At 46.1% G+C, this 26,790-nt stretch overlaps 1 protein-coding gene across 1 annotated transcript in view; it reads right to left on the bottom strand.

Annotated features, from left to right (window-relative positions):
• Window positions 1–22,956, bottom strand: part of RHOG (ras homolog family member G) — a 38,457-nt gene extending 15,501 nt beyond the window's left edge. The window contains exons 1-2 of the mRNA XM_044303964.1: window positions 22,751–22,956; window positions 22,216–22,351 (exon numbers count right to left, since the gene is read on the bottom strand). The gene's annotated coding sequence lies outside the window, so the exon portion shown is untranslated. The remainder of the gene's footprint in view (window positions 1–22,215; window positions 22,352–22,750) is intronic.
• Between the last annotated feature and the right edge of the window lie 3,834 nt (window positions 22,957–26,790).

Here is a 26,790-nt window from a genome sequence, read left to right as displayed (position 1 = left end):
CTGCTTCATTGTCCCTTTAACACAGAGGTTTACACCAGGGTGGGGACCTCCATTGGCTGGCCTAGGCTGGTCACTCTCTCCTATGCGGAATGGGCCTATGGAGCATTCAGACACCTGGGTGGTAGGGACCTTTGCACTTTATTCCTAGTCAGCTCAGTGGTCAGGTACTACACGTGGCATGCACGGTGTTTAGTTTCGACGCAACGCAAAATCCTCCCCGAGGATGAGGTGGTTAGGAACATTCTCGGAGACCTGGTGAAGGTGCGCTCTCTGGAGTACGAGAGGTTGGGGGCGGGTAGAGCCTCTCTCCTCTGGAGGGGTTTTGCCTTTAGGGTACCCTAGCCTGTTGTCTCCCCTCCCGGTGGTGGGCTGAAGCTGACACTGTAGATTTTTGTTTTGTTTTGGTGGCTGTATGAGGACATAGGGCTTGCAGGCGCCAAACTTGGGCTTTAATGGGTTGTGTGTGGCTGAAAAGCCTCACGGTGGGTGGTGAGGTTAAGGTCTACTATGTAATGTACTATGTAATGTAGTTTATATGTCTTTATGTCTATATATATATTTGTATATTTGTATAGGTTGAGTTGTCGGGTGTAGTGTTAGGTTGGGTGGTGGGTAAATGGGGGGAGGGTTCCATGGAACATTGGGGACTTTGGGACATATAAGAAAATCCTGGGCTGGTTCATGGACGTCTGTTATCATGTACTGGGGGCATGGGATGCGGGACCAGCTCAGGGACCCAAAAAAAAAAATAAATAAATAAATAAAATAAAAAAAATATATATATATAATATAAAAAAATAAATTGTGTGTTGCATTGGGGTGGTGGTGGGTGGGCTTTTTGTAAGTTTAACTTCTGTATTTGTTAAGTGTAGGTAGATGCAACCGGATCAGGAAGGTTAGTACATGTACATAGATATTGTAAATATTGTACATAGCTGGTGTTCTGTGGCGAGTGGGCTGGACCGGTGCTGTCTGCGCCGCGCTGAGGAGCATCATGTCCTGTATGGTTGGTTTGGTCTCTGTTTTATATATTTATTTATCTGTTTGTTTTAAAATTTTAATAAAAGAAATACAGGATGTAACTCAGGATCAGTACAGAATAAGTAATGTATGTACACAGTGACTGCACCAGCAGAATAGTGAGTGCAGCTCTGGAGTATAATACAGGATGTAACCCAGGATCAGTACAGGATAAGTAATGTATGTACACAGTGATTGCACCAGCAGAATAGTGAGTGCAGCTCTGGAGTACAATACAGGGTGTAACTCAGGATCAGTACAGGATAAGTAATGTATGTACACAGTGACTGCACCAGCAGAATAGTGAGTGCAGCTCTGGAGTATAATACAGGATGTAACTCAGGATCAGTACAGGATAAGTAATGTATGTACACAGTGACTGCACCAGGAGAATAGTGAGTGCAGCTCTGGAGTATAATACAGGATGTAACTCAGGATCAGTACAGGATAAGTAATGTATGTACACAGTGACTCCACCGGCAGAATAGTGAGTGCAGCTCTGGAGTATAGTACAGGATGTAACTCGGGATCAGTACAGGATAAGTAATGTATGTACACAGTGACTGCACCGGCAGAATAGTGAGTGCAGCTCTGGAGTATAGTACAGGATGTAACTTGGGATCAGTACAGGATAAGTAATGTATGTACACAGTGACTCCACCGGCAGAATAGTGAGTGCAGCTCTGGAGTATTATACAGGATGTAACTCAGTATCAGTACAGGATAAGTAATGTATGTACACAGTGACTGCACCAGCAGAATAGTGAGTGCAGCTCTGGAGTATATTACAGGATGTAACTCAGGATCAGTACAGGATAAGTAATGTATGTACACAGTGACTGCACCAGCAGAATAGTAAGTGCAGCTCTGGAGTATAACACAGGATGTAACTCGGGATCAGTACAGGATAAGTAATGTACGTACACAGTGACTGCACCAGCAGAATAGTGAGTGCAGCTCTGGAGTATAATACAGGATGTAACTCAGGATCAGTACAGGATAAGTAATGTATGTACACAGTGACTGCAGCAGCAGAATAGTGAGTGCAGCTCTGGAGTATAATACAGAATGTAACTCAGGATCAGTACCGGATAAGTAATGTATGTACACAGTGACTCCACCAGCAGAATAGTGAGTGCAGCTCTGGATGGGAAAAGGATGCTGAGACTTTCCACCACTCCAGTGTAATGAGTTGGGATTAGAGACCCACAAATAGAGAACACTTCCCAGGTGGTCAGTGGTGGGGTGTATGGACCACAGCTGACCTGATCATGGCCAGTGTCCTCCACAACTGAAGTTTTACTATTAAAGTTTAATTACACAAGTGCCACCGCCCTGTCCCCTCCAGTGCACTTCCTCATCATCACTTGCACCATGCATTAACCCCTCCCTTACCACAGTGTAGAGGAAACATTACATACAATAACAGCAGATAAAATAGAAACCACACTAAATGCACCTACCTAAAGCCCCAACTATTCTTGGCCCAACTATCTATGATTCCCAACTAAACTCAACCCCAACTACAACCGACCCCTCAAACTATAACCTCTGGCTATAGCTAGCCAAACTACCTACAACCCCAAGCCAAAACTAACCAACCTACCTATAACCAACAGCTATAAGGAATGACCTACCTATAACCTGCTGTTATAAAGAACCCAGCTGCATTCTGTATATTTCCATTAAGCAACCAACCTACTCATATCCCAGAACTGTACCAAACCACTTACCTATAACCTGCAACTAAATTAACCCACATTTCCATAACCCCAACTACAACCAACCTGCCTACCTACATATATCTCTCATATCTGTAAATCACCAACCTACCTGTATTCTTAGCTACACCCAAACCCTCTGCTATACCATTTCCAACCCCAGTTATTCTCAACTTATCTGTTCTGCCATTTCCAACCACAACTATGCCCATCTCCAGCTGTAACTATGCTAAACCACTCTACCATGCCACCTCTAACCCCACCATCATCTAACTTCTCTCCCATGCCACCTCTAACGCCACCTACAACCAACTTCTCTCCCATGCCACCTCTAACCCCACCATCATCTAACTTCTCTCCCATGCCACCTCTAACGCCACCTACATCCAACTTCTCTCCCATGCCACCTCTAACGTCACCTACATCCAGCTTCTCTACCATGCCACCTCTAACCCCACCTTCATCCAACCTCTCTCCCATGCCACCTCTAACCCCACCTTCATCCAACCTCTCTCCCATGCCACCTCTAACCCCACCTACATCCAACCTCTCTCCCATGCCACCTCTAACCCCACCTACATCCAACTTCTCTACCATGCCACCTCTAACACCACCTTCATCCAGCTTCTCTACCATGCCACCTCTAACGCCACCTACATCCAGCTTCTCTACCATGCCACCTCTAACGCCACCTACATCCAGCTTCTCTACCATACCATCTCTAACTACATCCATGCTCTACAGTGCCATCTCCAACCCCAACTATGCCAAACCACCCTACCGTGAGACATCCAACTTCTCTACCATGCCACCTCCAACCACATCTATGCGAAACCACTCTACCTCAGTGCCACCTCCAACCCCAACTACATCCAAATTCTCTACCGCGCCATCTCTAACCACAACTATACCCAACCACTCTACAGCACCATCCCCAACTCTAAGGCTAATTTCACACTCACGTTGTCAGAGAATCTCAATACCAGAAATAAACGGATCTGTTTTGATTTTGCACATCAGGATGCATCCGTTCAGTTAGGATACAGCTGTGTGAAATCAAAACGCAAGAAAACGGATCCGTTGAAAGTCAATAGGTGACGGATCAGTTTTTTTAAACTCCTAAAAAACCGTATCCGTGCCCATTGAGTTACATTGTTTTCAGTGACAGATCCGTTTTTTTTTTCCTATTTTATGACCGGACACAAAATGGCATCTAACTTGTCTACTGAGCAATATCCAACCACAACTACGCCCAACCATTCTACTGAGCCACCTTCAACCTCAGCTATACCCAACCACTCTACTGTGCCACCTCCAACCTCAGCTATACCCAACCACTCTACTGTGTCACCTCCAACGTCAGCTATACCCAACCACTCTACTGTGCCACCTCCAACCTCAGCTATACCCAACCACTCTACTGTGCCACCTCCAACCTCAGCTATACCCAACCACTCTACTGTGCCACCTCCAACCTCAGCTATACCCAACCACTCTACTGTGCCACCTCCTACCTCAGCTATACCCAACCACTCTACTGTGCCACCTCCAACCTCAGCTATACCCAACCACTGTACTGTGCCACCTCCAACCTCAGCTATACCCAACCACTCTACCGTGAGACATCCAACTTCTCTACCATGCCACCTCCAACCACATCTATGCGAAACCACTCTACCTCAGTGCCACCTCCAACCCCAACTACATCCAAATTCTCTACCGCGCCATCTCTAACCACAACTATACCCAACCACTCTACAGCGCCATCCCCAACTCTAAGGCTAATTTCACACTCACGTTGTCAGAGAATCTCAATACCAGAAATAAACGGATCTGTTTTGATTTTGCACATCAGGATGCATCCGTTCAGTTAGGATACAGCTGTGTGAAATCAAAACGCAAGAAAACGGATCCGTTGAAAGTCAATAGGTGACGGATCAGTTTTTTTAAACTCCTAAAAAACCGTATCCGTGCCCATTGAGTTACATTGTTTTCAGTGACAGATACGTTTTTTTTTTCCTATTTTATGACCGGACACAAAATGGCATCTAACTTGTCTACTGAGCAATATCCAACCACAACTACGCCCAACCATTCTACTGAGCCACCTTCAACCTCAGCTATACCCAACCACTCTACTGTGCCACCTCCAACCTCAGCTATACCCAACCACTCTACTGTGTCACCTCCAACGTCAGCTATACCCAACCACTCTACTGTGCCACCTCCAACCTCAGCTATACCCAACCACTCTACTGTGCCACCTCCAACCTCAGCTATACCCAACCACTCTACTGTGCCACCTCCAACCTCAGCTATACCCAACCACTCTACTGTGCCACCTCCAACCTCAGCTATACCCAACCACTCTACTGTGCCACCTCCAACCTCAGCTATACCCAACCACTGTACTGTGCCACCTCCAACCTCAGCTATACCCAACCACTGTACTGTGCCACCTCCAACCTCAGCTATACCCAACCACTCTACTGTGCCACCTCCAACCTCAGCTATGCCCAACCACTCTACTATGCCACCTCCAACCTCAGCTATGCCCAACCATTCTACTGTGCCACCTCTTACCTCAACTATACCCAACCACTCTACTGTGCCACCTCCAACCTCAGCTATGCCCAACCACTCTACTGTGCCACCTCCAACCTCAGCTATGCCCAACCACTCTACTGTGCCAACTCCAACCTCAGCTATGCCCAACCACTCTACTGTGCCACCTCCTACCTCAACTATACCCAACCACTCTACTGTGTAACCTCCAACCTCAGCTATACCCAACCACTCTACTGTGCAACCTCCAACCTCAGCTATACCCAACCACTCTACTGTGCCACCTCCTACCTCAACTATACCTAACCACTCTACTGTGCAACCTCCAACCTCAGCTATACCCAACCACTCTACTGTGCCAACTCCAACCTCATCTATGCCCAACCACTCTACTGTGCCACCTCCAACCTCAGCTATACCCAACTACTCTACTGTGCCACCTCCAACCTCAGCTATACCCAACCACTCTACTGTGCCACCTCCAACCTCAGCTATACCCAACCACTCTACCATGTCATCTCCAACCACAACTACGCCCAACCCCTGGACCCTGCCATTTATAACTATAACCAACTCTCTAATCTGCCATCTCCAACCCCATATATCCTTAACCTGTGTTCTTTTCCATCTCCAAACCCAAATTAAACCAACCCATCTGTTCTGCCATCTCCAGTGCATATATACCTAACCTATTTACCTTGCCATTTCCAACCCAACTATACCTAACCCCTCCAGCTCTCAATCTCCAATTATTACTTTGCCATCTTTAACCCCAACCTTGTCTCTAGAGCACCATCTGTAATCAACTATAATCAAGTTCTTCACCTCTAACTCAATCCTTACAAGACTCTGCATTCTGCCACCTCTAAGACCAAGTATGCCTTACCACCAACCTGGCCATCAGTAGTCAAGATCTGTTCTCATCTCCAGCTCATTATACCTGACCCATTGTCTGTGTCCTTCATCCTGACCTATATGACACCTCTACCACATCTATCCTCAGACTTTCTACACATGATGGATATAAAGTGGGAAACCTCTGCTTGTGAAATGTTCTCCAACTGGTAGAGAAGGAACCTAAGGAGGAGAACAGAGACCATCTTTAGGAAACAGATTGTACAAGGAGGAAACCCCAGCGGACACATGATATCAGAGAGAGATAATCCTCAGTGACATTGTTCTCACCCTGGATCTGTTTTACATGGACTTCATCCGCAGCCTGCAATGGACGCTCGGATGTGCTAGTGTCACAAAAGAGATGGACGAAGCTGAACCCAAAGCGATCCTCCTGAATGAACCCACATTCCCAGACTCATAAATTACAGAATTTGTTACAATGTATCAGCAGCACAAATCTCTCTGGCAAGTCTATGTCCTGGAACTCAGGCTGATACAATATTATCAAATGCAAGACTTCAGTGCAGGCGGAATGAATGTCCTGATCAGGACAATGGTCACAGTCAGACATGTTCCAGGAGGAAGATGGTCGGTCTGTAAATATTCTGCAGGGGAAGGCAACGTATGGTAGAGTCAATTTCTGACATTATGGCATCAACATAGAGGACATCAGCATTGGAAATAGTACATGACAAATAAGGGCCCCATCACAGAGCCGCTCTTCTTCAGGCTTCACCTCTACCCTTTTGATTGCAATAGAATGTTCCAGTAAGTTAATCAATAAAATTAGCATGTGAACCCCCAGATCTTCACATTAGAGGAGTTGCAGCTGCTGGGACCCCAACAATGTGACCCTTAATAATCAGAATAATCATCACTGACTCCTAAGAAGCTGAGGACAATGATAGGAGTATACCGTCTACAGCGGGGGTCTCAGGAAGGAATGTGGCAATCCCTCTGTCTGTGAGACCTCTCAGCGTCTGTATATACAGTACATTCTTTCCTGAATTGAACACCAAACAGACAAATATAGAAACCAGGCTACGGTGGCGATAACCTCAGACAAATATAATCACAGCAATATATAGTATAGAGGAAGGAGGCCCCAAGACCAGGAGCTTCCCCCTCAGACTAAACAAGATACAGGAAAATCCAGATATAGATGATATCCCAGAAACAGATATTCCTCATCCACATAGAATGTCAATTATCAACACTGCCCCTATGTACAAGAATATAACTACTATAATACTGCCCCTATGTACAAGAATATAACTACTATAATACTGCCCCTATGTACAAGAATATAACTACTATAATACTGCTCCTATGTACAAGAATATAACTACTATAATACTGCCTCCTATGTACAAGAATATAAGTACTATAATACTGCCTCCTATGTACAAGAATATAACTACTATAATACTGCCCCTATGTACAAGAATATAACTACTATAATACTGCCCCTATGTACAAGAATATAACTACTATAATACTGCTCCTATGTACAAGAATATAACTACTATAATACTGCCTCCTATGCACAAGAATATAACTAATATAATACTGCCTCCTATGTACAAGAATATAACTGCTATAATACTGCTTCTATGTACAAGAATATACCTACTATAATACTGCCTCCTATGTACAAGAATATAAGTACTATAATACTGCCTCCTATGTACAAGAATATAACTAATATAATACTGCCTCCTATGTACAAGAATATAACTGCTATAATACTGCTTCTATGTACAAGAATATACCTACTATAATACTGCCTCCTATGTACAAGAATATAACTACTATAATACTGCCTCCTATGTACAAGAATATAACTACTATAATACTGCCTCCTATGTACAAGAATATAACTGCTATAATACTGCTCCTATGTACAGGAATATAACTACTATAATACTGCTCCTATGTACAAGAATATAACTACTATAATACTGCTCCTATGTACAAGGATATAACTACTATAATACTGCCTCCTATGTACAAGAATATAACTACTATAATACTGCTCCTATGTACAAGAATATAACTACTATAATACTGCTCCTATGTACAAGAATATAACTACTATAATACTGCTCCTATGTACAAGAATATAGCTACTATAATACTGCTCCTATGTACAAGAATATAACTGCTATAATACTGCTCCTATGTACAGATACTGTATATAACCTATATATGTTATATTGTCACCTCAGTCACGATGAATTGGTTTATCTTACATGGACCTCTCTGTAGATCTACAGCTCCTGTCCTGGTAACTCATCCTGCATTTATCTATGGTTCTTCCTTACTGCCTCGCGATGTAGGAGTACAGTATAATAAATGTCCATCCTCGGTGATTAGACATCTCATCTAGGATGGAGGTCTTTCTTCAATTACTGACCTTGTACTGATCCGATAACATCACTGGTCCGTGTTGTGGTCCCATCTCCCTAAGCCTTCTAGGGACTCACGTTACATATGATAGAACATGTGGTTGTATGTTCTGGAGAACTTTATAGTGTGGAGCCAGGAGTCATTTCTGGTACAAGTCACACAATATACAGTGAGGAACAGAAGTATTTCAACACCTTGCGATTTTGCAAGTTCTCCCACTTAGAAATCATGGAGGGGTCTGAAATTGACATTGTTGGTGCATTCCCACTCTGAGAGACAGAATAAATAAAAAATTCAAGAAATCACATTGTATGATTTTTTAGGAATTTCTTTGTCTTGCACTGCTGAACATAAGTATTTGAACACCTGAGAAAATCCATGTTAATATTTGGTCCAGAAGCCTTTGGTCAAACGTTTCCTGCTGTTCTTGACAAGGTTTGCAGACACTGCAGCAGGAATTGTGGCCAACTCCTCCACACCGATCTCCTCTAGATCTGTCAGCATTCGGGGCTGTTGCTGAGCAACACAGAGTTTCAGCTCCCTCCAAAGATGTTGGATTTAGGTCTGGAAACTGGCTAGGCCACTCCAGAACCTTGATATGCTTCTTACGGAGCCACTCCTTGGTTATCCTGGCTGCTTGCTTCAGGTTGTTGTCATGTTGGAAGACCTAGCCACGACCCATCTTCAATGCTCTGACTGAGGGAAGGAGGTTGTTGCTCAAAAACCGTAAATGGCCCTATTCATCCTCTCCTTAATACAGTAAAAGCCCCCCCAAAGCATGATGTTACCCCCCTTCATGCTTCACAGTAGGGATGGTGTTCTTGGGATGCAACTCATCCTTCTTTTTCCTCCAAGCACGACGAGTGAAGTTTAGACAAAAAGTTTTACTTTGGTCTCATCTGACCACATGACTTTCTCCCCGGCCTCCTCTGGATCATCCAGATGGTCATTGGCAAACTTCAGACGGGCCTGGACATGTGATGACTTGAGCAGGGGAACCTTCCGTGCAATGCATGATTTGAAACCAAGACAGCGTAGTGTTCTACCGACAGTGACCTTTGAAACTGTGGCCCCAGCTCTCTCCATGTCATTGACCAGCTCCTCCCTTGTAGTTCTGGGCTGATTTCTCACCTTTCTTATCATCAGTGATACCCCACGAGGTGAGATCTTGCATGGAGCCCCAGTCCGAGGGAGACTGACAGTCATCTTTAACCTCTTCCATTTTCTAACAATTGCTCCAACAGTTGATCTATTTTCACCAAGCTGCTTGGCAATTGCCCCGTAGCCCTCTCCAGCCTTGTGGAGGTCCAGAATGTTGTCTTTGGTGTCTTTTGACAGCTCTTTGGTCTTGCCCATGGTAGTAGTTGGCGTCTGACTGACTGTGCGGTGGACAGGGGTCTTTGAAGAGCTCAGACAGGTGCTACTAAGTTAGATTAATTAGTGGAGTAGAGGTAGACTTTATAAAGGCGCAGTAACAGGTCTCAGGTGTTCAAATACTTCTGTTCAGCAGTGCAGGACCAATAAATTCTTTAAAAATCATACAATGTGATTTCCTGATTTAATTTTTTTTATTCTGTCTCTCAGAGTGGGAATGCACCTACAATGTGAATTTCAGACCCTCCATGGTTTCTAAGTGGGAGAACTTGCAAAATCGCAGGGTGTTCAACTACTTCTGTTCCCTCTCAGCACATACAGTGAGGAACTGATGGCTGGGTGAAACATCAGTAAGTAACATGGTGCCATCACTGACTGCACCCCATTCTATAAGGGCATTTAGGAGGAGCAGTACAAAGCTGTATCTGGTAGCCCCATGCATTTTTCAGCATTAAGAATGGTGGGGTCCATTGACTGGAGGTCTCTGAAATGCCACCACCAACACACTGAACACACGGGCTGAACAAGAGGGGGATTCTCAGCAGGGCTGCAGATGGTAGAGGCCGGGGGTTTATGAACAGGACGGATGTGTTTGTCCAAGGGGTACAGAAGCCAATGGTGCACTCCAGGATGGAGGACTTTGGACTTCAGTTGGTTGTATTAATTCAGGGATAAGGACCTTCTTGACGATTTAATGATTTATTTGCTCTGCAAAAACCTCTGGTGACTTCATCGCCTGACAGTCTGTATATTGTGTGGGCCTTGCACCTAGAAGGACGGCGAGGGGACAGCCATCACTTTATGATGGTGATGAAGGTGATCATGATGATAATGATGAAGATGGTAATCAGGGTGGTGATGATGATGAAGGTGATCCTGGTGATGATGATGATGAAGATGGTGATCATGGTGATGATGATGAAGATGATCATGGTTGTTATGATGACGAAGATAAAGATGATTATGCGGATAAAGATGAAGGTGTTCATGGTGATAATAGAAATGATGGTGATAATGAAGAAGATAATGATGACCTTGGTTATGATCATATTAATAATGGTGGTGGTGATGTTGAGGATAGTGATGATGATGATGATGATGATTATGGGGATGGTACTAGATGGATGTTGTTTTTCAACCTTTCTAAGTTATTGTGATGATGATGACGATGGAGGTGCAGATGGAACTAAATGGACTTATGTTATCTTTTAACCTCATTATGTTACAGTGGTGGTGATGATGATGGTCAGTCATAGTGTGTCCTGGTTGAATACATTGGGCCACAGAACATATGCCCCCCCTCGTGTGCTCAGGCAGCACACACCTCACTGATAAGAGAACAGGAAGCGCAGCGAGTAACGGAACTGCTAAGGGATTGTGTCTCGTCTCTTTGTTCTCTTGCTTCTGCGGTTCCTTCACGTCAAAAAGGAAAACAGAAAACAAAAGCCGCTCGGGGCCGCGTTATGTCACTAGCATCCTGCATGGCCCACGGGGGTATACACGTACAGCATGCAGAAGGTGACTGCCTGGAAATGAATGCCTTCTAGAAGATAATATTTATCCTTCTCTGCTGAATAAAGTCTCTGTTCTGTTGCTATGGGTTACAGCTGACACTGTTCCTATATGTTACCGCTGATCCTGTTCCTATCTGTTACCACTGACCCTGTTCCTATGGGTTACCGCTGACCCTGTTCCTATGGGTTACCGCTGACCCTGTTCTTATAGGTTACCGCTGACCCTGTTCTGATGGGTTGCAGCTGACCCTGATCTTATGGGTTACAGCTGACCCTGTTCCTATGGGTTACCGCTGAACCTGTTCCTATGGGTTACCGCTGACACTGTTCCTATGGGTTACCGCTGACACTGTTCCTATGGGTTACAGCCTACCCTGATCTTATGGGTTACAGCCTACCATGATCTTATGGGTTACAGCCTACCCTAATCTTATGGGTTACAGCTGACCCTGTTCCTATGGGTTACCGCTGACACTGTTCCTATGGGTTACAGCCTACCCTGATCTTATGGGTTACAGCTGACCCTGATCTTATGGGTTACCGCTGAACCTGTTCCTATGGGTTACTGCTGACCCTGTTCCTATGGGTTACCGCTGAACCTGTTCCTATGGGTTACAGCCTACCCTAATCTTATGGGTTACAGCTGACCCTGATCTTATGGGTTACAGCTGGCCCTGTTTCTATGGGTTACTGCTGAGTCTGTTCTTATGTGTTACCGCTGAACCTGTTCCTATGGGTTACTGCTGAGTCTGTTCCTATGGATTACTGCTGACCCTGTTCTTATGTGTTAACGCTGACCCTGTTATGTGGTGATACCACCCAAATCGTATGCTCTTAAACTCTGCAGAATAAACCAGAATGCAGATAATTGTGGTTATTATAATGACCTGCTGCCATGTTATAGCTCTGCACTTAAGAGTGTGATATGTATGCTACTCCAGAAAGGAATCGTATGTATACAGGTCCTTCTAAAAAAATTAGCATATTGTGATAAAGTTCATTATTTTCTGTAATGTACTGATAAACATTAGACTTTCATATATCTTAGATTCATTACACACAACTGAAGTAGTTCAAGCCTTTTATTGTTTTAATATTGATGATTTTGGCTACAGCTCATGAAAACCCCAAATTCCTATCTAAAAAAATTAGCATATCATGAAAAGGTTCTGTAAACGAGCTATTAACCTAATCATCTGAATCAACTAATTAACTCTAAACACCTGCAAAAGATTCCTGAGGCTTTTACAAACTCCCAGCCTGGTTCATTACTCAAAACCGCAATCATGGGTAAGACTGCCGACCTGACTGCTGTCCAGAAGGCCATCATTGACACCTCAAGCAAGAGGGTAAGACACAGAAAGAAATGTCTGAAGGAATAGGCTGTTCCCAGAGCGCTGTATCAAGGCCCCTCAGTGGGAAGTCTGTGGGAAGGAAAAAGTGTGGCAGAAAACGCTGCACAACGAGAAGAGGTGACCGGACCCTGAGGAAGATTGTGGAGATGGACCGATTCCAGACCTTGGGGGACCTGCGGAAGCAGTGGACTGAGTCTGGAGTAGAAACATCCAGAGCCACCGTGTACAGGCGTGTGCAGGAAATGGGCTACAGGTGCCGCATTCCCCAGAAACAGCGGCAGAAGCGCCTGACCTGGGCTACAGAGAAGCAGCACTGGACTGTTGCATGTCATTCGGAAATCAAGGTGCCAGAGTCTGGAGGAAGACTGGGGAGAGGGAAATGCCAAAATGCCTGAAGTCCAGTGTCAAGTACCCACAGTCAGTGATGGTCTGGGGTGCCATGTCAGCTGCTGGTGTTGGTCCACTGTGTTTTATCAAGGGCAGGGTCAATGCAGCCGCTATCAGGAGATTTTGGAGCACTTCATGCTTCCATCTGCTGAAAAGCTTTATGGAGATGAAGATTTCATTTTTCAGCACGACCTGGCACCTGCTCACAGCACCAACACCACTGGTAACTGGTTTACTGACCATGGTATTACTGGGCTCAATTGGCCTGCCAACTCTCCTGACCTGAACCCCATAGAGAATCTGTGGGATATTGGGAAGAGAAAGTTGAGAGACGCAAGACCCAACACTCTGGATGAGCTTAAGGCCGCTATCGAAGCATCCTGGGCCTCCATAACACCTCAGCAGTGCCACAGGCTGATTGCCTCCATGCCACGCCGCATTGCAGCCTCCTGGGCCTCCATAACACCTCAGTAGTGCCACAGGCTGATTGCCTCCATGCCACACCGCATTGAAGCATCCTGGGCCTCCATAACACCTCAGCAGTGCCACAGGCTGATTGCCTCCATGCCACGCCGCATTGAAGCCTCCTGGGCCTCCATAACACCTCAGCAGTGCCACAGGCTGATTGCCTCCATGCCACGCCGCATTGAAGCCTCCTGGGCCTCCATAACCCCTCAGCAGTGCCACAGGCTGATTGCCTCCATGCCACGCCGCATTGAAGCATCCTGGGCCTCCATAACACCTCAGCAGTGCCACAGGCTGATTGCCTCCATGCCACGCCGCATTGAAGCATCCTGGGCCTCCATAACACCTCAGCAGTGCCACAGGCTGATTGCCTCCATGCCACGCCGCATTGAAGCATCCTGGGCCTCCATAACACCTCAGCAGTGCCACAGGCTGATTGCCTCCATGCCACGCCGCATTGAAGCATCCTGGGCCTCCATAACACCTCAGCAGTGCCACAGGCTGATTGCCTCCATGCCACGCCGCATTGAAGCCTCCTGGGCCTCCATAACACCTCAGCAGTGCCACAGGCTGATGGCCTCCATGCCACGCCGCATTGAAGCCTCCTGGGCCTCCATAACACCTCAGCAGTGCCACAGGCTGATTGCCTCCATGCCACGCCGCATTGAAGCATCCTGGGCCTCCATAACACCTCAGCAGTGCCACAGGCTGATTGCCTCCATGCCACGCCGCATTGAAGCCTCCTGGTCCTCCATAACACCTCAGCAGTGCCACAGGCTGATTGCCTCCATGCCACGCCGCATTGAAGCCTCCTGGGCCTCCATAACACCTCAGCAGTGCCACAGGCTGATTGCCTCCATGCCACGCCGCATTGAAGCATCCTGGGCCTCCATAACACCTCAGCAGTGCCACAGGCTGATTGCCTCCATGCCACGCCGCATTGAAGCATCCTGGGCCTCCATAACACCTCAGCAGTGCCACAGGCTGATTGCCTCCATGCCACGCCGCATTGAAGCCTCCTGGGCCTCCATAACACCTCAGCAGTGCCACAGGCTGATTGCCTCCATGCCACGCCGCATTGAAGCCTCCTGGTCCTCCATAACACCTCAGCAGTGCCACAGGCTGATTGCCTCCATGCCACGCCGCATTGAAGCGGTCATTTCTGCAAAAGGATTCCCGACCAAGTATTGAGTGCAGAACTGAACAGAATTATTTGAAGGTTGAATTTTTTTGTATTAAAAACACTTTTCTTTTATTGGTCGGATGAAATATGCTAATTTTTTTAGATAGGAAATTTGGGTTTTCATGAGCTGTATGCCAAAATCATCAATATTAAAACAATAAAAGGCTTGAACTACTTCAGTTGTGTGTAATGAATCTAAAATATATGACAGTCTAATGTTTATCAGCACATTACAGAAAATAATGAACTTTATCTCAATATGCTAATTTTTTTAGAAGGACCTGTATGTCATGTATGTATTGCCATGTGCACAGCTGTATACTGTACTAGTGATGTCACAGGTGGCTTATTACAGGGGAGTGACGCCCCGGAAGTCAGGCACTCTGAGGCAGGATGTCGATGGATGCAGAAACTAGATGTGAACCATGCTGTTTATTGTAAGACTTGCACTGAAGCTGTGGCAGAAACGCCCTGTGAACACCCAGATACATGGCAATGCTGGGCTGTTAGAGGTCAGCGGAGAAGTTCTGCCTGATTGCTGGGAGTACGTTTATGAGAGCCAATAGTTTAAAGAGACAAACAGGACCTCATGGTCAGAGCATGTAGTGAGCAAGAGAGAGCTGGGAAATTGCTGCAGATGGTGCGACAGAGAGCCAGCCAACTCCTGCCTGATAGCTAGCTAGCAAGTGGAGGTGGGTGATGCGTGCAAATAGGTGTATCACCCAAAAGCCTAGAGAGGGTCCAACAGCTGAGCACCCATGACGAAGGAGGGAAAATACACTGCATTTGGAAAGTATTCAGACCCTTTTATGTTTTCTACATTTCACACTTCAACTTTTCAATCCCCACTAGTGACAAAGTGAAACTAAAATTTTAGAAATTAAATAAAAAGGAAAAACTAAAATTTGTTATAGACATAAGAATTCAACCTCTTTGCTATGACACTTGACATTTCTCTTGATCATCTTTAAGATGTTTCTACGCCCTGATTGTAGTCACCATTGGTAAACTCGGGCTACTGGACATGATTTGGAAAGACACAGCCCTTTCTATATAACCCCTCACAGCTAATAATCCTTATCAGAGCAAAAGTTAAGCCATGAGGTGGAAAGAACTGCCTGTAGAGATAAGAGACAGGATTGTGTGGAGGCACAGATCTGAAGAAGGGGACAGAAAATGTCTGCTGCACTGAAAGTTCCCAAGAACACAGTGGTCTCCATAATTCTTACACGGAAGAAGTTTGGAACAACCAGGACTCTTCCTGGAGCTGTTGCCCCTCCAAACTAAGAAAATGGGGGAGAAGTACTTTGGTGGGAGAGGTGACCAAGAACCCAATGGTCACTATGGCTGAGCTCCAAAGATCCTGTGTGCAGAAGGTTGACCATTACTGCAGCCTCCACCAATCTGGGCTTTACAGGAGAGCAGCCAGAGAGAAGCTTCTCCTCAGTCGCCTGAAGTTTACAGAAAATAGCACCTAAAGGACTCTGACTGTGAGAAACAAGATTCCCTGCTTCAATGGAACCAAGATGGAACTTTTTGGTCTCAATTCTAAGCAACATATCTGGAGGAAACCAGGTGCCGCTCATCACCTGCCCAGAAACATCCCTACAGTGAAGCATGGTGGTGGCAGCATCATGTCTGGAGGAAACAAGGTGACTCTCATCACCTTCCCAATACTGTCTCTACAGTGAAGAATGGTGTTGGCAGCATCATGTTTGGAGGAAACCAGGCAACGCTCATCACCTGCCAAATACCATCCCTACAGTGAAGCACGAAGGTGGCAGCATCATGTCTGGAGGAAACCAGGCCTGCTCATCACCTGCCCAAAACCATCCCTACAGTGAAGCATGGTGCTGGCAGCATCATGTCTGGAGGAAACCAGGTGCTGCTCATCACCTGCCCACCTGCTTAATGGATCAAAGAACAGAGATTTCTTAATGAAAGCCTGATCCAGAGATCTGGACCTCAGACTGGGTCAAAGGTTCACCTTCCAACAAGACAATGACCCTAAGCACACAGCCAGGACACCACAGGAGTGGCATAGTGACAACTCTGGCAATGTCCATGAGTGGCCCAGTCAGAGCCCTGAATGCAATGGAACATCTCTGGAGAGACCTGAAAATGGCCTTCCACTGACGACCCCCATCCAACCTGACAGAGCTTGACAGGAGGAGCAAAAAAGAATGGCCTTAAGACTTATGTCCTGTCTCCTGAGTACAGGGACTGAAGACTTATGTCAATGTGAAAGGGGCTGAAGACTCATGTCCCGAGTGAAGGAGCTGAAGACTCGTGCCCCAAGTGAAGGAGCTGAAGACTCATGCCCCGAGTGAAGGAGCTGAAGACTCATGCCACGAGTGAAGGGGCTGAAGACTCGTGCCACAAGTGAAGGAGCTGAAGACTCATGCCACGAGTGAAGGAGCTGAAGACTTATGCCACGAGTGAAGGAGCTGAAGACTCATGCCACGAGTGAAGGAGCTGAAGACTCATGCCACGAGTGAAGGAGCTGAAGACTCATGCCACGAGTGAAGGAGCTGAAGACTCATGCCCCTAGTGATAGCACAAGGAGCGAGAGAACAAAATGTGAGGACAGTGAGAGGGTGTGAAGACTTTTTGGATGCATTGTATATCCAGACAGCAGCTGGGACCTTCAGTCTACAGACAGCACCTCATTAAATAATTCCCACCACCAGCCGCTGAGTACAGGCTACCACTTGTTAACTCATGTTTAGCTGTAAAACTTAGTTTAACTGGAGGTAAGTGCTGAGAAGGACATTATTAAAGGACGTGAAGGGGGGGTCCCAAGGACATATCCCTGCCCTCTCTATGAGACCCTACACGTATGGGGTCACTTCCTGCTCTGTGTTTTAGCTTTACTTGATTCTGTGGAAGGGATTAGTGATGGTCTTGCTCTCCTATAGGAAATACCTCCGTAACATCACCCAAGTTACTGACATCAGGTCTGGACTAGGCAGTGACATATGGGGCAGTGATGTCATCCCGCCTGATGTGATGTCACTGAATGTGCTGATCAGTCAGTACAGTCATCCCCATCATTGACTGATGAAGTCCATAATCTACATGGGGTGTAAATGTAGCCTCTGCTTTCCCCAGCTAATTTCCCGATCCAGCCCAGATCGAGGTGAGAGAAGACAGTACAAGCTGTGGGTGTCATCACAAGGAGGAGCTCTGCAGTACTTCTTCTTTTGTACCTCAATCACAAGCGAAGTGTGGACTTGTGTCAACCACAAAGCAGAGTACAACCACCAGACGCTATGCACAGTACAATAACCATATGCCATATACAGTAAAATCAGTACACACAGTACTACTGCCACACACACTGTCTGAGTGTTGGATATAATGGTTTGATTCACATAAGAACCTGGCCAGTGAACTGAATGTGAAGTAGATATGGTCAATACAATGTAATAAGTATAAATAACAGGAAGGCACAGTGTAATTAATGTAGATGACAGATGGATACAGTTTAATAATAGTAGATGACAGATCGATTCAGTGTAACAAGTGTAGATGACAGGCGGATAAGGTGTAACAAGTGTAGATGACAGGCAGATAAGGTGTAACAAGTGTAGATGACAGACGGATAAGGTGTAACAAGTGTAGATGACAGGCGGATAAGGTGTAACAAGTCTAGATGACAGGCGGATAAGGTGTAACAAGTGTAGATGACAGGCGGATAAGGTGTAACAAGTCTAGATGACAGGCGGATAAGGTGTAACAAGTGTAGATGACAGGCAGATAAGGTGTAACAAGTGTAGATGACAGACGGATAAGGTGTAACAACTGTTGATGACAGGCGGATAAAGTGTAACAATTGTAGATGACAGGCAGATAAGGTGTAACAAGTGTAGATGACAGGCGGATAAAGTGTAACAATTGTAGATGACAGGCAGATACAGTGTAACAAGTGTAGAAGACAGGCGGATAAGGTGTAACAAGTGTAGATGACAGGCGGATAAGGTGTAACAAGTGTAGATGACAGGCGGATAAGGTGTAACAATTGTAGATGACAGGCGGATACAGTGTAACGAGTGTAGATGACAGGTTGACACAGTGTAACAAGTATAGATGACAGGCTGAAACAGTGTAACAAATGTAGATGAAAGGCAGATACAGTGTAACAAGTGTAGATGACAGGCGGATACGGTGTAACAACTGTAGATGACAGGCTGACACAGTGTAACAAGTGTAGATGACAGGCTGACACAGTGTAACAAGTGTAGATGACAGGTTGACACAGTGTAACAAGTATAGATGACAGGCTGAAACAGTGTAACAAATGTAGATGAAAGGCAGATACAGTGTAACAAGTGTAGATGACAGGCAGACAAGGTGTAACAAGTGTAGATAACAGGCTGATAAGGTGTAACAACTATAGATGACAGGCAGATATAGTGTAACAAGTGTAGATGACAGGCAGATACAGTGTAACAAGTGTAGATGACAGGCGGATAAGGTGTAACAAGTCTAAATGACAGGCGGATAAGGTGTAACAAGTGTAGATGACAGGCGGATAAGGTGTAACAAGTGTAGATGACAGGCGGATAAAGTGTAACAATTGTAGATGACAGGCGGATACAGTGTAACAAGTGTAGATGACAGGCGGATACAGTGTAACGAGTGTAGATAACAGGCGGATATGGTGTAACAAGTGTAGATGACAGGCTGACACAGTGTAACAAGTGTAGATGACAGGTTGACACAGCGTAACAAGTATAGATGACAGGCTGCAACAGTGTAACAAATGTAGATGAAAGGCAGCTACAGTGTAACAAATGTAGATGACAGGCGGATACGGTGTAACAAGTGTTGATGACAGGCTGACACAGTGTAACAAGTGTAGATGACAGGCTGACACAGTGTAACAAGTGTAGATGACAGGTTGACGTTGACACAGTGTAACAAGTATAGATGACAGGCTGAAACAGTGTAACAAATGTAGATGAAAGGCAGATACAGTGTAACAAGTGTAGATGACAGGCAGACAAGGTGTAACAAGTGTAGATGACAGGCGGATACAGTGTAACAAGTGTAGATGACAGGCAGATACAGTGTAACAAGTGTAGATGACAGGCGGATAAGGTGTAACAAATCTAGATGACAGGCGGATAAGGTGTAACAAGTCTAGATGACAGGCGGATAAGGTGTAACAAGTCTAGATGACAGGCAGATAAGGTGTAACAAGTGTAGATGACAGGCGGATAAGGTGTAACAAGTGTAGATGACAGGCGGATAAAGTGTAACAATTGTAGATGACAGGCGGATACAGTGTAACAAGTGTAGATGACAGGCGGATACGGTGTAACGAGTGTAGATGACAGGCGGATATGGTGTAACAAGTGTAGATGACAGGCTGACACAGTGTAACAAGTGTAGATGACAGGTTGACACAGTGTAACAAGTATAGATGACAGGCTGCAACAGTGTAACAAATGTAGATGAAAGGCAGATACAGTGTAACAAATGTAGATGACAGGCTGACACAGTGGAATAAGTGTAGATGACAGGCTGACACAGTGTAACAAGTATAGATGAAAGGCTGACACAGTGTAACAAGTATAGATGACAGGCTGACGCAGTGTAACAAGTATAGATGACAGGCTGACACAGTGTAACAAGTATAGATGACAGGCAGATACAGTGTAACAAGGGTAGATGACAGGGGGATACAGTGTAATAGATGACAGGTGGATATAGTGTAATAATGACAGGGGGATACAGTGTAATAAGTGTAGATACCAGGCGGATGCAGTGTAACAAGTGTAGATGACAGGCGGATAAGGTGTAACAAGTATAGATGACAGGCGGATACGATGTAACAAGTGTAGATGACAGGTGGATACAGTGTAATAATAATAGATTACAGGGGGATACAGTGTAATAATAGATGACAGGTGGATACAGTGTAATAATGACAGGGGGATACAGTGTAATAAGTGTAGATACCAGGTGGATACAGTGTAACAAGTGTATTTGACAAGTGAGTGCTGTGTGATAAGTGTATATGACAGGTGGATAGAATGTAATAATGACAGGTGGATACAGTGTAATAAGTGTATGTGACAGGTGGATACAGTGTAATAATAATAGATGACAGGTGGATACAGTGTAATATTGACAGGTGGATACGGTGTAATAATGACAGGGGGATACAGTGTAATAATAATAGATGACAGGTGAATACAGTGTAATAATGACAGGGGGTACAGTGTAATAATTGTAGATTTTAGGTGGATACAATGTCATTGTGGATACACTGTCATATACACAGACACTGTAAGTCTGTCTGTGCTGTTCTGTATATGAGGTCCTCTTGTAGCTCTGGTTAGTGTATGGGAAGGGGCAGCATACTGCTGTCATTGTGGAGACCCCCGGGGCAGTTTTTCCAGAGAAGAATGAGCTGATTTTCTTGAGTAACTTCCTGTCTGCTCTGGATCCGTTACATGTGAACGCAGGGCGGGCCGGGTTGGGTTCCTCATTCTGTATGTGTGAACTATGTCAGCAAAACTCTCACCATCCCCCTTCATGTCAGGCTTTCTTACAGGGAGACTCCAGATTTCTGCAATTTCTTCTGCTTCCCTCCCTGTGTCCCATGGGTAAACGCCCACAGTTTTATAGTCATTGGTTTCCACATTTACATCTGCTCTCAGCTCCTAACCATCAAACTAGCTAAGTTCATCTTTTTCTTGATACCCTTGGTTTTTTCTTTGCACACAATATCTCTCAATGTTCTATTGACACTAACTCCCAATAGTACCATCCACCCTCTTCATGGGTGCTTTTTGGGTGACCTCCCCAAGTCTTCATACTAGTTCACAAAATGTTCTAACCCCCACATACTATGGTTGCCCTCATGGGCTCAGTTGATGAGCCTCCCCCCCCCCCCCCCCCCCCACCTGATAACATTCATCATTTTTATCATTATTGGTGTCATTTGTGAGCTCCCTACACCCCTGTCCCCGTCCTCCACTCTCACACTTTTTGAGCTGGATGCACTGGCATTGCTGGGATTAGACTGCACATTTTTTGGACAGGACTTCTTGTTGATGGACATTGAAGTGGTTTGCATTTTCTTTTGCAGCCTGTGACTAATAGGACAAGCTGGAAGTTCTAATTTTACAAGGCTGGAGAGTTACAGGTTTGAGAGTACTGCTCTATAGGGTCGCTCTTCACATACCACTGTCCTCTGTTATGTTCCCATAGAAGAGGACCCTAAGAACATTTGCCCCCCTAAAGAACAGTCTTTATCTGGAAAGGTTCTAGGTTATCTCCATCATGTTTCCAAGCATCACACAAACACTTACCTCTCATATCTGTGGGCAAGATGTCTTCTGGATGACTTCAGATATCTTGCAGGTATGGACCACAGGGGTTATAGTAGATCTCAAGAAGAAGGTTGATAGTGTACAGTGGATGATCCCTTGGTGGTTTGATTGGCTTCTACAGATAGAAGAAGATAGTCTTAGGTCTGTTGACTACAATAGTCCACTGCACATCAGGAATGATCTCTGGTAGCATAAGCTGGTCTTGAGCACAGGTAATAGTCTCTCAGGAGATAATCTTTGGGTTTAGGGGCTGGTCTGTTGGCAAGTGACGGATATAGACAGGAGGATCGGGTTTATCATGGGAAAAAAATGATCTTGGCCGCAGAGGAGATGGTCTGTGAAGGAGCCTTTTGGATTCTGGTGGCAAGAGATTGTCTTTGTGGATTGAAATTGGTGAGGAGGGCTGGATATGGTCCCAGACTAACTAGAAGGACCTTAGAGATGCCCTCTGGATAACTTGAGGGGGACTCTATGTGGTGACTAGAAGAGTCTTCTGGACCTTAAGTGTCAGCACCTTTTCTCTGGTGTCAGCAGATGTTCTCGGGTGTCAGCAAGCGGTATATGCAGTGCTCAGCTGTGGAGATGCTGCTAAGAAGTGTCCAGGGCGTTCCGGGCTGGGAGAGTCATGGTGAAATACTCTGCAGAGCAGGAGGAAGTGAGTGAGAGGAGGAAGTTAAGAAAGAGAAGTAGTTGAGAGCCGCCTGCAGCCTCCGCTGGGTCTCTGCTCCCCTTCCTCCCTGTACATTACATCTGGAAGAGTCCAGTCTGCTGTGATGATTAACCCCTTCTTTAGTGACATTCCACAGGGCAGGGAATTTCAGGCAGGGTGGGGGTGGTTGGGGGGTCACATCTGGAGGGGATCAGAGGTCATGAAGTAGGCTGCTCTTCTGATCTCCAGTAGCCATCACATTTAACTCCTTCACCCCTGAACCAGCATCAGATAAAAAGACCTGTCTCGATTCTACAGGAATGTCTAAATTACTTAGCGGAAGTGCAGATTGAGCAATTTCCAAATGTAATTATCAGAAATGGTAAAATGTACCCGCATGAGCTGGCCATAGACTGCCCCAGGACTGTACATTAGGGAATGGTCCTTCATGTACACTCATGGCCGGTAACATTATCATTTCAGAGGGTCTTGGCGATCAATGAGGTCAATTTGTAGGGTTGAAGGATGGCGCAGTGAATGTTTAGTGGGGTTGTCTGATGTTCGGCCATGCTTTACCGTCCCTGGATATATCTACGTTATTCCCCAGATCTGCCATCCAGGAATCTACTAAAGCCGTGAGCAAAACTAGTGGACAAAGAGGTGGTCACCCAGCTTTCCCAGATTCCTGAACTGAATATTTACTTGGCTGTGCAGCTCAGCAGGATCCGGAGGGTGTCCGTATATGCTCTTATTCTGTATATATGGACTCTTTTAATTTGTAAATAAATAAACAAAAGGCCATAACATTATCTATACACAGAAACAGAACACATGACTAAACCCACCCCGACCAGTCCACCACCCCACTAGAACCTACAATACTATTCACACTTAAAACACTTTCGTAACCCCATACTATATATATTTACATATTTGCATCTTACACGTATATATATAAAATCCATAAAATATATACACAATATACATAAACTATATACCAACTATATACACAAACTGTATACAAATTATATAAAAATTATATACAATTTATAGATCTAAATCTAACTAACCCACCACCAGTCCACAGCAAATATGCAAACTGATAACCCCCAAAGTTCCAAGGGGATAAACCCCGAGCTTTGAGAAGTCCTAGTCTTTCCCCAGTCGGACTGGGGTCAGTCAGTTTGCAAAAAAAACACCCTTTTTTTTAAATAATTTAAAAAAAAATATACCTATATAATACAATATAGTACAATATAAATACACTATAAATACAATATAGACACCATAAACCAATACTATTACACCTAAACCAGCTATGGTTCGGTACCCATAAGCTTTTCCATACTTACATTACTACAAAACAAAAACCTATGAGCAGGGCCGGCCTTTGGGGTGTGCGGGCTGTGCGGCCGCACAGGGCGCCATAGCAACAGGGGCGCTGGGCGGCCGACAGCTCGCAATGTAATATGCGGCAGGCGAGGCTGCACTTGTGTTCTCCCTCGGGGCGCTCCCTCCATCTCGCCCTCCCCTGTCTGACCTGATTCGTTCCTCCTCCCCTGTGTCTGACCTGCCTGCTGCCCCCGCCGCTGCCAATAAGAAGAGAGATGGGAGGAGGAGGGGAGGGGCTGAGGCCACTGCGCCACCAATGAAGATAACTGACCTGTAATACAAATACAGGAGGCGGGTGCCGGAATCAAATAGCCGGCACCCGACCTCTGTGACAGGGAGCTGAAATCAGCTGCAGTTGAGTTAACCCTTCAGGTGCGGTACCTGAGGGGTTAACTGCCGCTGATCGCAGCTCCCTGTCACAGAGGTCGGGTGCCGGCTATTTGATTCCGGCACCCGCCTCCTGTATTTGTATAAGAAACGTTGGTGGCACAGATGCGCCCCCCCCCCCTCAACACCCCAGTATAAGAAACATTGGTGGCACAGTGCGGCCCACTCCCCCCCAACACCCCAGTATAAGAAACGTTGGTGGCACAGTGGGAAGTGCCAATGAGGGTTAAAAAATAATAAAAAAAATTAACTCACCTCCTCCAGTTGATCGGGTAGCTGCCGGTCTCCTGTTTCTTCAGGACCTGTGGTGACGTCACTGAGCTCATCACATGGCCCATTACCATGGTGATGGATCATGTGATGGATCATGTGATGCATCATGTGATGAGCACAGTGATGTCACCACAGGTCCTTTGACAGGTTCTGAAGAAAGAACAGGAGACGATCAATTGGAGGAGGTGAGTTAATTATTTTTTTATTTTTTAACCCTCATTGGCACTGCCCACTGCGCCACCAATGTTTATTATACTGGGGTGTTGGGGGGGCACACTGAACCACCAATGTTTATTATATTGGGGGGCGCACTGCGCTCATGTTTGTTATATTGGGGGGGCGCACTGCGCTCATGTTTGTTATATTGGGGGGCGCACTGCGCTCATGTTTGCTATATTGGGGGGCGCACTGCGCCAATGTTTATTATATTGGGGGGGGGCGCACTGCGCCACCAATGTTTGTTATACTGGGGTGTTGGGGGGGGGCGCACTGCGCCACCAATGTTTATTATACTGGGGTGTTGGGGTGGCGCACTGCGCCACCAATGTTTATCATACTGGGGTGTTGGGAGGGGCGCACTGCGCCACCAATGTTTATTATATTGGGGGGGGGCGCACTGCGCACAACGACGGGTTAGGGAAATTTCACAGTAGAGTGCGCATGCGCTGGGAGCCTCGCCGGTGGTTAGGGTAGGGAAAAATTATGGGCCAGTGCACAGGTGCGGTGATCGGATGGATGTTCTCAGCTGGACACCGGCCGACACTGCGCATGCGCTGGGAGCCTCACCAGCGGTTAGGGTAGGGAAAAAGCACTGGCCCGTACGTAATTTTTCCCTTCCCTAACCGCTGGTGAGGCTCCCGGTGCATGCGCAGTGTCGGCCGGTGTCCAGCTGAGAACATCCATCCGATCACTGCGCCTGCGCACTGGCCCATAGTTTTTCCCTACCCTAACCGCCGGCGAGGCTCCTGGCGCATGCGCACTCTGCTGTGAAATTTCCCTAACCTGTCGTTGTGCGCCTGTGTGGCGCTGCACACCTCCTCACGTCATGTCCGGTGCGACCGGAAGTGACGAGGGTAGGGAGATCTCACGAAGTAGGGAAGTATAACATTACACCGGCCTTTGGGGTGTGTGGGCTGGTAACTACTTGGTTGGATAGTCAGCCAGCCTATGCCATGATGCCAGCAACAAGCAGTGTTTTTTTTTTTTTGGGGGGGGGGGGGCGCCACAAGGTTAGCTCGCACAGGGCGCCTGAACACCTAAGGCCGGCCCTGCCTATGAGTGTGCTATATCAGCCCACCACCAGGAAAAGAGTACTACTCAGCTAAGGAACCCCAAAACAGAAGCCCCTCCACAGACGAGAGGCCTTGGGGTCCCCCCACCTTTCGTACTCAAGAGAGCGTACCTTCACCAGGTCACCCATAATGTTCCTATATACCGTCTCCATCAGAAGGATTTTGTGACTCTTTGTTGACACTAGACACCGTGCACACCAGATGTGATGCCTAACCACTGCACTAACTACGAATAAAGTGCGACGGTCCCTCCCACCAAGGTCTTTGAAAGCCCCATAGGCCCACTCCGTATAGGACAGGGCGGCCAGCCTAGGCCAACCGATGGAAGCCCCCACCCTTTTGTATACCTTTATATTAAAGAGACAATGAAGTAAGAAGTGGTCCATGGTTTCCAGCAGGTTTCCACACTCCTCCCGGGGACAACACCTTTCCTCAGAGTTTCTACACTTCACATTGTCCCTTACATATAGCTTACCGTGGAAGCAGTGCCAAGTCACATCCCAAACTTTCTTAGGGATCCTTTCTAAATTCAACAAAGACAGCCCACCCAACAGATCCTGA

Source organism: Bufo gargarizans, chromosome 1, assembly GCF_014858855.1.
Source record: "Bufo gargarizans isolate SCDJY-AF-19 chromosome 1, ASM1485885v1, whole genome shotgun sequence".
NCBI lineage: Eukaryota > Metazoa > Chordata > Amphibia > Anura > Bufonidae > Bufo > Bufo gargarizans.
The sequence above is the reverse complement of the archived record's forward strand: the minus strand, read 5'-3'. Positions and strand labels throughout refer to the sequence as shown.